The 14104-nt window shown below is 41.9% G+C and overlaps 1 pseudogene across 1 annotated transcript in view; it reads right to left on the bottom strand.

The window, feature by feature from the left end:
- Nucleotides 1–335: 335 nt before the first annotated feature.
- LOC310799707 (ephrin type-A receptor 6-like) overlaps nt 336–14104 on the bottom strand; it is a 79834-nt pseudogene continuing 66065 nt past the window's right edge. Inside the window, exons 11-19 of the transcript XR_014553990.1 lie at nt 12043–12148; nt 8836–8906; nt 7311–7436; nt 5056–5446; nt 4729–4938; nt 3522–3671; nt 3121–3314; nt 2507–2656; nt 336–1561 (exon numbers count right to left, since the gene is read on the bottom strand). The product of XR_014553990.1 is annotated as an ephrin type-A receptor 6-like (transcript). The remainder of the gene's footprint in view (nt 1562–2506; nt 2657–3120; nt 3315–3521; nt 3672–4728; nt 4939–5055; nt 5447–7310; nt 7437–8835; nt 8907–12042; nt 12149–14104) is intronic.

Below are 14104 nucleotides of genomic sequence, written 5' to 3'. Positions count from 1 at the left end.
AAACAGTTTAGTTTTCTGATATACTACTGATGGTTCTAATGATACAAAGCTGGTTGAAAATGGGCAGTGTTCCTTTGAGTACAGTCAGTGTGTGTGTGTGTGTGTGCGTGTGACACACAGAGCAAACGACTGTCCATGGATACACATGAGTGTGTTCTTCTCTTTAGTGAAGTACAGTACACACACACATTTCTGTTGTGAAAAGGTGCTTCGCTTTTACTATCAGAATTCCATACAGTATGCCACATTCTAAGAACCTGACTCCGCCAGATGGGGGCGGCATTGTGCCACAAATTCACAGGTTGTGAAACAAACGTGAACCAACCTACATCCATCTGGCGGCGTCAGGTTAACATTCTAACCAATGTTGTCATCATCATCTTCATCCTCCTTCTATCACAGCAATTTGCTATTGTGCAACTTTCCAATGCAACACTTTCTTTGATGAACAGAGAAGAAGCTTTACCTCCCGTGCACCAGCAGCACGGTCCATTATCAACCCACCTAATGAGTTTCAAAAACGGCTCTGCGGAGAGCTCAGTGTTTGGGCCTGAGGTGGTTTCCGAGAGAAAATGAAGTATTAAAATAGGGTTGTTGAGCAAGGGAACAAGGTTAGTGAATAAAACATAACACCTTTCACAAGACGCTTTGTACAGGAACATACTGCATTATCATGAGAGAATACACATCTCTATAAAACCTTATGACATTCAGTGGTCTTCAGTTCAAAAAACGTGATTGTATTTTTGTCATACTGTCGATCCTGTATTTTTCCAGTGAATCATTTCATAAATCAGCAGGAAAAGTAGAAGACACATTACCCGGTCCTTCAAACATTTGAATATTGTTATTTCATAAAATCTGGGCAGCCTATGTCAGTTCGTTGTAGAGTGTACATCCTTCTACGTTTACATTTTTATTAAAATCACACACCACACCACACCACACCATACCATACCATACCATATCATACCATACCATACCATACCGCATTCAAATCTTCTCATCTCGGGTTATGAGGTAACATACTTGAGAGACCATTCAAAGTCAATAGAAATCACTGGATTGTCACTTGGAGAGATAAGAGGTATTGGCGGACACTTGAATAGACACTAGAGAAAATGAGTCCTAAATTCAAGTGGATACTAGTATTTGCTGAGATAGTAGAGTAGACCACATTTTGGCCGAAGATGACAGAGGTTGGTTGTTGTGGAGACTTTATTGACCATGGTCCATAGGAAGATGAGTGTGTAATTACCTAGACCTCCCTGGGGTCTAGCAGACTGCCCTCTCTTAGCGTGAGCAGCGTGTGTTATCCGTGTGTGTTATCCGCTACACCTAACAGTCCGGTGTTCGGTGCAATCAGTTGAATGTCAATGCCAAGGAATTCTGGTTCGCATCCAGCTTGGGGTGTGTTTACACCAAATCTGTCTTTGTGCAACGGACTCAGACTTGGAAGTCATTCTGTTGGATATGGTGAAACTGCAGGCGCAGCGACTGGATGCTGCTGATGATTCTCCTCTGGTGACCGAGGAGACACACCCCGACCCGCCGGACGTCTCTGGAGGGGAGAGGAAGGTTTAAAGAGGCTTTTATTCAAGAGTTTGATCGGAGCGGTAGAGCTACATTATATCAAGACTCTAGACAAACATGCCATGAATCCTACAGTAAGTCATCCAATTCACTACAACCTTCAACAACGTTGATACTTTATTTATTTATTTATATCTTAGCACTGTAGGATGTAATGACTCCACAGCACTCTCCAATCAGAGTGAAAAAGGTCGATGCAGAGTGCCAGAGGTCAGAGGTCATGGCCAGCACATATTGTGACTGACATATCTGCACACGTCTGCAGCAGAGCAATTTAGAGAGAAGAGTGGCGTCAGCGGAGGACCAAAATGCGTGACTCATTAGCCAATGAACAGCCAGGAAGGGGTCTCGCGCTACTTTTGAATGCTAAAATAAAGCTGATAATGTACAATTTGATAAAAAAAATATTTTCATGTCCATTTTGCTGTAACTCGACAGTGCTGCTTAATCCAGGACCTTACTTCCTGGAACTCTTGAGAGTAAAAAACTGGTCCATTGGATTGAATGGAGAAGTCGCGACTCTTCTATATACACGGCTCTGGTCTGCAGGTCTATGACCAGTGCAAGTGAGCCAAAGTACTGTATAAGTGCTGTGGTCTATTAGCACACTCTGTTTTGCCCTATCGGGTGTAAATAGTCACATCAGCTATTTACACCCGGGTGCAAATAGCATCCACCTTATTTATGTATTTAACGGTTATGGATAACACAAACATTTAGAACAAGCCTGCACACAGATCTCGCTAGAAATGAGCGCGCAACGCACGCAATATGTCTAGTATTTCTAATCCAAACCTTTCCAAAGCAGATCATCTAATCAATATTGTGACATTTTGACAGGCTTTGTGTTTTGCTAATGTGCTCCGTTTAATCTATTTTCTTCAATAATTCCAAAGCATTTGACTCGACTCACTCTATACTCATGGTTGAAATAGAGTCCAGTGTTGTGTAGCCCGCTACCAGGAAGTTGTTCTTGTATTGGCTCATTTTGATGGAGTCCAGCCAATCACCGATAGAGATGAAAAGAGGGTAGTCTGGCATGTCGTCCGGTGACTCGAGGAAACTAAGACAATAGAAAAAGATACGTTAATAATAGGGATGTCACAATATATCGTCCCACAATATATCGCCATATCAAAATGTGACAATATGTATCGTTGAGGTGAAATGTCATATCGCGAGAAAAAGAAGCTGAACATGGTGGCACTGATCTGCATCTGATTGCATGCTCGCTCTCCTTTTCATTGCTTTGTTTGAACAGACGAGGGACGTTACAGACACAGAGGATGAAAATGGTGAAATTACTCAAATTAGCATGGAGGATGCTCCCTCAACTTACAAATTGATCGCAAAAAAATATTGTTAAAATATCGTATCGTTATCGTGAACCCAATATCGTGTATCGTATCGTGAAATGAGTGTATCGTGACACCCCTAGTTAATAACCATGCTGCTGGGTCCTATAGGTAGTATATTATATCATAACGTAGACTTCAACACAGTTGTGAACCTTCTACTCAAGCTAACCTCGGCACGTCGTTCACCAGAGTGAGCAGGCTACTGGGGTTGCGTATGAGCTTGTCCAGGAAAGTGAGAATGTCGGTGAAGTGCGGGCGCTGGCCACGCCCCTTCTGCCAGCAGTGCAGCATCAGCTGGTGCAGCGCTACGGGACAGCCCATCGGCGCCGGGAGGCGGTAGCCCTCCTCAATGGACAAAATCACCTGAGATTAAAAAACACACACACACACACACAAGCAGAAATCATACACTGACACGAGCTGACAGCTTTTCCTCATTGTATCTTAAAAAGAAAGTGTTCCAAGGTACTGAGAATATACTGTATGATTATGAGATCTGATCAGATCAGTCTAAAATGACATGTTGTGTTGATCCTGCTTCTATGGAACTCAGCATCGTCATCAGCTCACATCTTGATTGGACATCTCCCAGTAGGGCCTCTCACCGTACGACATCACTTCCCACATGACAATGCCGTAGCTCCAGGTGTCGCTCGCGGAGGAGAACTTGCCATAAGCAATGGCCTCTGGCGCTGTCCAGCGGATCGGTATCTTTCCTCCCTGGACACAAGACGGCAACGCAGAACATGGCTGTTAATAACGACGACCCCACTGAGCACTAGATGCAATCTCAACCACATTGCTGCTTTAGCGCTCATATAGCCCAGGATCCTTTCGGCGGTGTATAGCTCAGATTTAGATCAGGCAGTAAATGCATTGTTATACATAAAAAAAAAATACATGAACAGTTGTAAGTATCAAAAGAATATGTACCTAAGAAGTACAAGATAATGCCTTATTTTTGTCATCTATCCCAGAAGACATAGTCTAAGATATAGACATCTAACTCTACTTCTTAAACCCTACCCTACTTTTAAACCCTATTCACCTTATGCAGAAGAGACCGTCTGGCTTGAGAGACGAACAGGAAGTGTAAATACAATCGGAAGTTCCGATTGTATTTACACTTCCTGTGACTCATAAACCTAGTCTGACTCATAATGTGAGTCAAACTAGGTTTGACCAGGTGAGTCAGACTAGTTTGAGCAGGTTAAACAGCCGGCGTTTTGAACAGGAAGTCGTGATACAATGGGTCAAGTGGGCGGGGCTACATAAGGTGAATAAGCCTCATTTTAGCCTAGACGTTTACAACCGTTTAGACATCTTTTCAACATCAAATTGCTCAGTGGGAGCCATCTTGGTGATGTAATAGTCAGAGTAGAGAGAATAGAGACAGTCCGCATGTCTGGGAACGCCCACAAAATGTTAAACGGCTGGCTCGCGAGTGGGGTAAAACCGCCCATATATCTCATGGGCTGACTCACCAAAAGACAGTGCTGCGGCTCTAAACTACAGGTTTGGGGGTTCTAGAGCAGAACACAAGACGTCTGCTCAGATGTGCGTTTACTGCGGTGGTTAAATCCCCGGTCGTGTCTGCCTGGGCTGGGCTATCAGCTAAATTCGAACTTTGCTGAATGGATAGAACAGGGTTTTTTACCCCACCCTGACCACGCCCCCAACCAGGCTGAGCCAGCTAAACCAGCGTCTATGACGAGACGTGGCCTCAACCTATAGTCAGATTGCGACACCCTGTGGAGGAGCGACAGACACTACTCACTGTAGTGGTGTAGGCCGCTTCAGGATCATCTTCGAGAACTCTGGACATGCCAAAATCAGACACCTTACAGGTCAAGCTCTCGTCCACCAGGATGTTGCGCGCGGCTAGGTCTCTGTGAATGTAGCCCATGTCTGACAGGTAGGTCATGCCCACTGCGATGCCGTGCAGCATGCCCACCAGCTGGACCACCGTGAACTGTCCGTCGTGTGTCTGCAGCGGGGGTGAGACAGAAAGGACAGATATGATGTACTGTAAAGTAAGAGAGTGCGTCTTTCCGGGGAGTGCAAGTTATACGCGACGCTCATCTGTACATAACACCCCTCTCACCCGCAGGAAAGAGTCGAGTGCTCCGTTCTCCATGTACTCCACCACGATCATTACCGGTCTGCCTGGAAAAGCAAGGTAAGACATGATTAGAGTGGGGAACAGAAGAAGAAACCGTAGGAAAGATTGATTGGAGAATAGAGATGGATGCGGACGCGCGCACACACACACACACACACACACACACACACACACACACCGCGCTTACTCTTAGTGACGACTCCCTCGAGCCTAATGATGTTGGGGTTGTTGAACTGTCCCATGATCGACGCCTCACGCAGGAAGTCCCGCCTCTGCTGCTCCATGTAGCCGCCTTTAAGAGTCTTTATTGCCACGGCGATGTCGGCCTTCTCCGGTATACGCAAGCGACCGCTGCACACCTCTCCAAATTCACCTGCGGGATACACGCGTGCACGTACGATGCATGTAGCACGCACGCACACACACACACACGCACGCGCGCACGCACGCACGCACACACACACACACACACACGCACACACACACACACACACACTTTCATTTCTGTCCTGACCTTCAGTCTTGTCAAATATCTAATATTCTACAATCAGACATTGAAAAATGAAGCCGATTTATTGTGTGTATCGTCTCTCATATGTCACCAAACATATTCCAAATAGAGTTAGATAAATATAGCTTACAGTGAATAGTCTCATGGAGGGATTATTATGTGATATTATCCCTGTACTCATCAATATTGTAGTCTTCCAGTATATCAAGTTATTTGTTGTTATTACAGTACAATTGATTTTTGGGGAATTCTAATAAAAATACAAAAAGAAATCAAAGGAAATATAATATATATTACAGAATATGTAATATACGATGAAACAAAGACTGTGGCCTCAAATCTTGGAGGATCCAGATTAGTAAATCAATTACAATTGAAGTTGAAGGGAAAAAAGTTCAGATGTGTAATGGCATTGTATCGTTAAGTTCCCTAACTTTCCCTGCCATTAAGAAGCAAGTACATCCTTCCTCCACCAGGTGGGAGTCATGTTACTGAATCTAAATACATGTAAGCTGCCTTTATAATTATTCACAGGCTAAATAACAGAGACAATCTGTTCAATTTAATGACGCAATGAACATTATTATTCACACTGAGCAGCATTGGCTTTCAAATGTTTTAATAGTTCCTCTACTTTTCCTCTAGGCCACAATAAATTACTTTAAACTAGAACTTTATGCTGTATGACATTTCATATACAATAAAACTATTACTCAACATAAAACTGCAATCACCTCCCTCTGTTAAGGCCGGGCGCTAGACTGGAAGAAGCATTGTGACCAATTGTAACTAGCAATTCAATGTGAATTGAGGAAATAACACCAAGGCTACAGTGATAGGACGTGCACTTCAAAGTGCATCAAATAGTCTTTTAACTTGAATAACTTAACTATATATGTACAGTATTATAAGAATTACTTTAGAAGAAAGGCTATTATTATTAACAGGAAGACATGAAAAGAAGGATTTAAGTTTCATCAAGAAAATAAATAAATACTAGTAGCCTAATATGAATGATATCAATTTAATTGAATATTTATTTTCTTTTTCTTGAGAGTTGATAAAACACAAAAGTGGCTATTTCTGTCTGTTGATGTCAATAAAATTGAATTCTCTTTTTCTTGAGAGCGATTAGACATACCCTAAGTAATTAAGTGTAGAATTGATTGGGTAGAGAGTAATTGTTATTTAGACCATTGGTTAAAAGTGAATAATTATGTTGGAAAAGTGGAGGTCAGTTTGCGTAGCTTGCAAGCATGGACGCTTGGTGTGACAATGCGAATGACTGTTCTTGTATGTGTTTAATTGTTTTATGTATGAATACATGTTTTTGTGTTGGCTCCAATGTGGTTGCATTAATAGATAAAGAGCAAAGTCATTATTATTAACTGATTTTTGGACAATGAATGAAAATGCTCAATTATATATACCGGTACATTGACCTGTGAGGAGCTTGTCTTGTTTGTATGCTTTTAGGTTGTTTTTGTTTTGCTTCTTTGTAAGGTTACATGTATTTTCATTGTGTATGTTGTGTGTTATGACGTAAGTTGTATGTTGCATTGTCACCATGTAAAGTCTGTTTTGTGGACCCCAGGAAGAATAGCTGCAGTTTTGCTGTAGCGAATGGGGATCCAAATAAAACTTAAACGTTATTATCATTGTACAGAGGGTGCACATGTGCCATACCTGTGCTGGACACATGTACGTATGTGTGTTTTGATTTTACCTGCGCCGATCACCCTCTCGATGCGTATGCATGAGGGGTTGATCTCCTTGGTGAACTCCTGGACAGCCTGAGTCGGGTCTTCGTAGGTGTCTGGGTCCACATAGGTCTTTATCCCCGAGAACGGAACTGGAAGAGAAGAAACTCATCATCAACTGTTGTTTTGGAAGAGAAGAGCAGAGACCAGACGAGATGAGATGAGATGAGAAGAGAGAGCAGAGCAGAGAAGAGCGCCCCTAGTGGTTTAGTCTCCGGTCGGAATAGCTCACACATACACATTTTGAAAACTAGGTTCCGCAGGCTCCCAAAATCATGACTGACAGACAGACAGACAGACACCGCCCCCCCACTTAGGCGCCATTGTGCAACTGTGCACCATCGGCTCATACTACATCACAGTTGCTCGAGTGACATCACTGATGACAGACAGACACCGCCGCCACCCGCCAACTAAGATTAAATATCAACAACCGTCAGTATTCTACATCTTTATACAATTTTGTATGAGCAAAAAGTGAGATTATTATAGGGCCAGTCTATCCAACTTGCTGCACACTGGAGGGAGAAGAGACAGAAGGCAGCATGAAGACACACACACACTTGCACATAAACATGTACCCCACACACACACACACACACACACACACACGCAGCAAAAGGGAACACTTAAATTGTCTGTGTAGGGAAAAGGACACAAGGCCAGTCTGGCTTGGCTTTCTGCCTGTCAGTATGAAGAGAGTGAGTGCGTGCGTGCGTGCGTGCGTGTGTGCGTGTGTGTGTGTGTGTGTGTGTGTGTGCGCGCGCGTGTGTGTGCGCAGTATTAGTATGACAGAATGTTAGACTGTTTGTTTTTTATTTTTTTTATGCCCTTGTGCTGAAGTCTTGGATCAATCAAAACTCTTTTAAACGGTGGCCAGAGATGGAGCTGCTTTGCACGTCTGCCCCTGCTGGCCTTGGACGGAATCCCACCAGAGCGTTCTCTCTGCATCTCTGTCGCTGCTTCCCAACACGATCAATACAAATAACGACAGCTCAACATTTTGTCCCCCAAAGAATGCTGCTGCTGCTGCAGCGCCCCCTCTGGCCAATCAATCATGTATTTTGTCACTTTGTTTTGACCTGTAATTTCAGCACCACACTTGGGGCAATCATTGTCATTGTGAACATGCAACAAAGTTTTGTCAAAGTCCGATAAGTGATGTACAGTATGGGGATGTGTGACGCAAAGGGCGAACACTGCACCCCCGCCCCAAAGTTTCATTTTGAAAATGACAGAACACAGTGTGTATATCCCTCATTTGTGTGTGTATCCCTTTAAGACCTTAGGTCTTAAAGGGATACACACACAAATGCTGCATCAGGTATCAATGGGTTAAGCTACTGGAGTGTCGAAAAATAAATAAAGTATATTCAATAATGAAAGTGAAATAGACAGACAAACAATACATTTGCCTGTCAATTTGTGTGCGTGTTTGTGTACGTGCATTACGCCCCAACTAGTGCGTGCTGCTCATTCAGAAGGAATTACCGTGTCCACTGTGGAAGCGAGTCCTCCTCTTCTCCTCCGACTTCATCCTGGCTTTGATGTAGCCCTGACACCTGGTGGACAGGTGAAGCAGTTGGGCCAAAGGATTAAAGTCAACTTGTATTTGAACACATGAACCCCCCCCCCACTTTAGTGTGTAAACCAAGCATCGAAATGCTAAAATGACAATGGACCAATGACAAGCGTGATCTGTTGTTGAATCTGTTGTGTTAAATCTAATCTATTTCCGTTTCCATTCACATGACTACAAACTTGTCTTCATGGCAAGTGCCAAATACCTCCCATGTTAACACTAAGAGCTTTAACCATAGATCTTCCATTACTATCTAGATGATTCATCTCAGGCTCCGCCAACCCTAACAAATGGTAGCAGCAACTCTCCCAAATGGTCTTGAAATAGAGATTGTGAGTTCCAAAACTCCACACAAACCACACATATAAACATAAAGCTGACCGTTGTTCGCTCAATACAGTTGAAACGAAGATATTCCATTAAAAAAATATTTTTTCCAACCACAGATTTAGCTACTACATCAACGAACTTCAGCTTCAGCTTTAGCTAATCGCTCCCCGCTAACATGAGTTCCTGTTACCAAATCTCACGAGAGTGTGTTGCTGAGACAGAGACAGTGTCATTAGCCTGCAATACCACATTCCCCCACAGTGTCATTAGCCTGCAATACCACATTCCCCCACAGTGTCATTAGCCTGCAATACCACATTCCCCTGCAGTGTCATTAGCCTGTAATACCACATTATCCTTGTGGTTTGCAAGACATCTACTGTGCTTAAGGAATATCAAGCGGTCCCCTTTCTTCTTTTCACTAACCGATTCGTTTACAGCCGTTTTAGCTCTTTTTATGTAGCTCTTTATACTTCCTTCCATTTCCCCTGGTTTATTCTATTTCTCACAGCCCCTCGTGCTCAGTGTCTTCAGAGGTGAGAGTGGTTTATTCTATTTCTCACAGCCCCTCGTGCTCAGTGTCTTCAGAGGTGAGAGTGGTTTATTCTATTTCTCACAGCCCCTCGTGCTCAGTGTCTTCAGAGGTGAGAGTGGGGGAAGAAGTAACATTCAAGCACCCATAATATCTTCAGCAACAAGAACAGTTTACATCCACAATATAAAAGCCACACAGGAGCAAGTAGCCATGTCAAAATGCCGTTGAAGTGGCGCTCAGAGGTCTATTCGGCATAAATACAATACTTCCACATGTTTCTTCATAGATTAAAACATCAAATTGCTATCATCATCATAGACTTTTGCACCAAGCCAGTTCTATCAAAACCACCGTATGAAGTGTAGAATGGAGGTTTCAGTGGTTAATCAGCACAGTTAGGACTTAGAGCACAAAAGACTTCAATTAGTAGCTATAAATAATTCTCAACAGGTAGGATAAATTGACATAAAAATACTTCCTAATCTTCCTGACACTCACTACATTGTCCTATGTGGCTCCATCTGGCCCCTAAGCAAAATAAAATAAAAATAAAATAACAAATGCGGGTCTAGAGTACAGTTATTAATCACAACTGCTTTCTGCTTCTGATAGGATGAGGATACTGGGAATGGTTAAAATGTGATGCTTACACTATGCTGCGGTCATTAAGATAGTCTAATGTGCCACAAATGACAACACTTAGAATCAGAGGCAGGCTGGAAATGACAGTGTGAGCCCCCCGCTGGCAGCAAACTGCTCCTACATGCAGGCTAATTAGGAACAAAAGTCTCTCAACCAGTTGGAAAATATAAGAGGGCCCATTAGTAGACTTATCCTGGAGATTATATACTGTGTGTGTGTGTGTGTGTGTGTGTGTGTGTGTGTGTGTGTGTGTGTGTGTGTGTGTGTGTGTGTGTTAGGGGTGTCAAAAATAATCGATTATAAGATGCATCGCGATGCGGACGTGCACGATTCTGCATCGATTCACAAATGTCAAAAATCGATTATTTAATATTATATTATTTTTTTATTTTTTTTAATAATCAAATAAAATATAATGTAAGTACATGCAGTTGTTTATTTTAATTATGGATCATGATACAATGCAATTCCAAATGCACTTTTATTTTAAAAGTAGCCACACAGTGAGAAAAAAGAAAGTGAGAAAAAATAAATCATGTATTGGGGAAAAAAAGTGATGCATCGATTTAAGATGCATCGAGATGCATCGAGATGCATCGATAATCGAATCGAATCGTAGCCCTCTGAATTGTAATCGAATCGAATCGTGAGGCCAGTGAAGATTCACAGCCCTAGTGTGTGTGTGTGTTTGTGTGTGTGTGGTTTTACCAACCAAGCTTAACCTTTCCATCTGGTTTCCTGATAATCATGCTCCTCACTGTATACATCATGGTCATAAACAGTTAACTGAAACTGAAACAAAGGGCTCTACATCTGTAGGCATGATAGAATAGTGGATTTGATATCAAAGGATATCACCTCTATTTTTAGATCTTCTATCTCGCTCTATAAACATTCCAGTGTGAAGCCGAGCATGTTCAGTCTGTGTAGTGACAAGCCTGATGTGTTCTCTAATATTCCAGCTAACACTCCTGATGTTGTTGTTGTCAATGAAAATCACAGAGGGGTGTTCATCCTAGAGGTTGGCTGTACCTTTGACCACAGCCTAGAGGAGGCCTTTCTGACCAAGATGTTCAAGTAGCAACAGCTGAAGCAGACCATTTCACAGCTGGGCTACAGTTGTAAACCTTTAGTTTTCATATTCGGTAGCCTGGGTCATGTTCACAAACTGGTTGTGAGAGGCCTCCAGATGGCTGGACTACCTAAGAGAAGGGCCAAACAGCTAGCAAGGTATTGCTCAGTCTCTGCTATTATTGGTAGCCGCTCAATATGGAGAAGGTGCTGTTTCTTGTATCCTTGAAGTGGATACTAACCAATATCTTGTATTACAGTGTAACTGTATCTGTCAACTTGCCACTGCTATCACCCTGTGTGGTGTTCGTATTTTTTGTACGCATTATTGTGGTTGCCAACTACAGTAGGCACTTTTGTAACTAACTGTCTCCCAGCATCTGACTGCATTATTAGTGTTTATGTCCTTTGTACTCTGTATTTATGTGGACATAAATAAATAATTTAGATGTGTGCGTGTTTGTGTGTGTGTCTGTATGTGTGTGTGTGTGTGTGTGTGTGTGTGTGTGTGTGTGTGCGTGTGTGTGTGTTACCTTACCGTCCAGTGATGAGGAGGAAGAGGGTGAGGATGACCAACAGGGAGAAGCCTCCCACAGATGCTGTGACAACCACCAGCACCTGACCCTGATCAGCCATGTCAGGATCTGAGGAGAGCCACAGCAGCACAGGAACGTAGCAATTCCCATATGATATTATACAGCCTATTATACAACATTGTTCTAAATTAACTTGATAACGAAACCAAAAACGGCATTTTAAATGTTTGCGTTGTTGTGTGGTGGACGGTGACATATTCTAAAACATGTTGGTGTGGACAGGACATTTTTTTTGCAAACGGACGAAGAAAAGAAATGCGTTGGTAGAAATATCTGTGTGCATGTGGATTAGAGCTGGGTATTGGTTCAAATTTCAAGAATCGATTCGATTCCGATCCACAAGGTTGCGAATCGATTAATCCCGATTCGATTCGATTCGATTTCGATTCAATTAATTTCAATATCGATTTGGTTAGTGATACCAAAACATGTTTTTTGAGCTGTAACCTGAATTACATGACTGTCCAGTTATGTAACACAGGGGTTCCCAACCTTTTTTGCGCCAAGTAGATACATGGGAAAAAAAAGTTGCAGACCTGTTGTCAATTTGAATGGTTTTAGTTACACATAATATATTTACTCACCAGGTGGTGACAAAGGGTAAATAACAGCCTTTTCATCTGTCAATAAAGAGACTTTCACAATTATGCACAGTGATTTGATTTCAGCCTATATAATTTCTAAAAGTAGATATTAATGATCAAACATTTCCATTCATGTAGCCTACAGTATTTATGTTCTTGTTTCAACTACAAACATAAATAAACGTCAACTTGAAACTATGTTTCAACTACCACACACAGCATAATATTTTAGCCTGTTTATTTATTTATTTATTTTTTATAAAAAAAAATCGATCTCTGGACACATGAATCGATATCAAAGGATTAAAATAAAAATCCATTAAAAATCGGAGAATCGATTTTTTTGAACCCAGCCCTAATGTGGATGTAGCGTCAAAATAACCACGACTCGATGAATAGCTGTGTTAATAGAACTGTTGCATAAAAGCGAATAGTGTCCACAGCCATGCTGAGACACAGTATACAGCAGCACTCCCTCTCCTGTGATACTGCTTGAAGCGAGGACTGTTTAATCAATACGTGCTAACATTCGCAGCTCTCTCCCACAGTTACAATTGACACCTTACTTTGTGATGCACAACACAAAGCTGCTCCTTTGGCAATTGGAAGACAGGAAATAGATTCCAACAACTGGTCCTCATTTGTCAATCCGTCCCGGCGCCGCTTGTGAATTCTTGTATTTAAAATGCAGCTGAACCAAAAGCTTTTCTCCACATTTATCAAGCTTGACACTACGAGGAGGAAACATACAGTAACACTCTGTCTGCTGCTGTTTCAGTGATCAATCCTACACGTCGTTAGGTGCATCGTGCTGCAACACAACCACCTTCTGAACATATACGGAACAAACTGTGAATTCTTGAAATTGCTGCTGGTGGACAGTTGTGCATTTAACCCTGTAAGACCCGCTGTTGCAGAATTACAACATTTTTATTTTATCTAAAAAAAGGTATAAATGTTTGTTTTGTCTTCCAGAACTTGGCTGAGAATTAACCACCCTTTGATTCATTGGACTGGACTGGGTTTATCAATTCTAAGTAAGTAAAATGCCTTTAATATTTTTTTTGTGATCAGTAAAATGACTAGAACATGTACTGTACATATATTGTTATTGTGAAATACATTCCCCAAATATTATATTATATCTAATATAAATATTATATAAAACCTTACAAAAACATATATCTTTTGCAAACACTTCATTATCATCTCCAAAGGCCTCCTACAACACCATCTGAAAGGTTTAAAAACATTTTTTTTTTAAATGTTTTACTATGTCTGGGTTCTACAGGGTTAAGGGCGTGATTCAGATTGCAGAAATGTATGCAGGTCTTACACAGTTTGAGATACACAAGTTGTTCGTCTTCATGTGTGCGCTGAGGATTTTGTGATCTGCACCCTCGCTTTTGTTGATCCAAAA

This window comes from Poromitra crassiceps (assembly GCF_964638095.1).
Source record: "Poromitra crassiceps genome assembly, chromosome: 28".
NCBI classification, from domain to species: domain Eukaryota; kingdom Metazoa; phylum Chordata; class Actinopteri; order Beryciformes; family Melamphaidae; genus Poromitra; species Poromitra crassiceps.
Note: the sequence above shows the minus strand (reverse complement) of the source record. Positions and strands in the feature narration are given on the sequence as shown.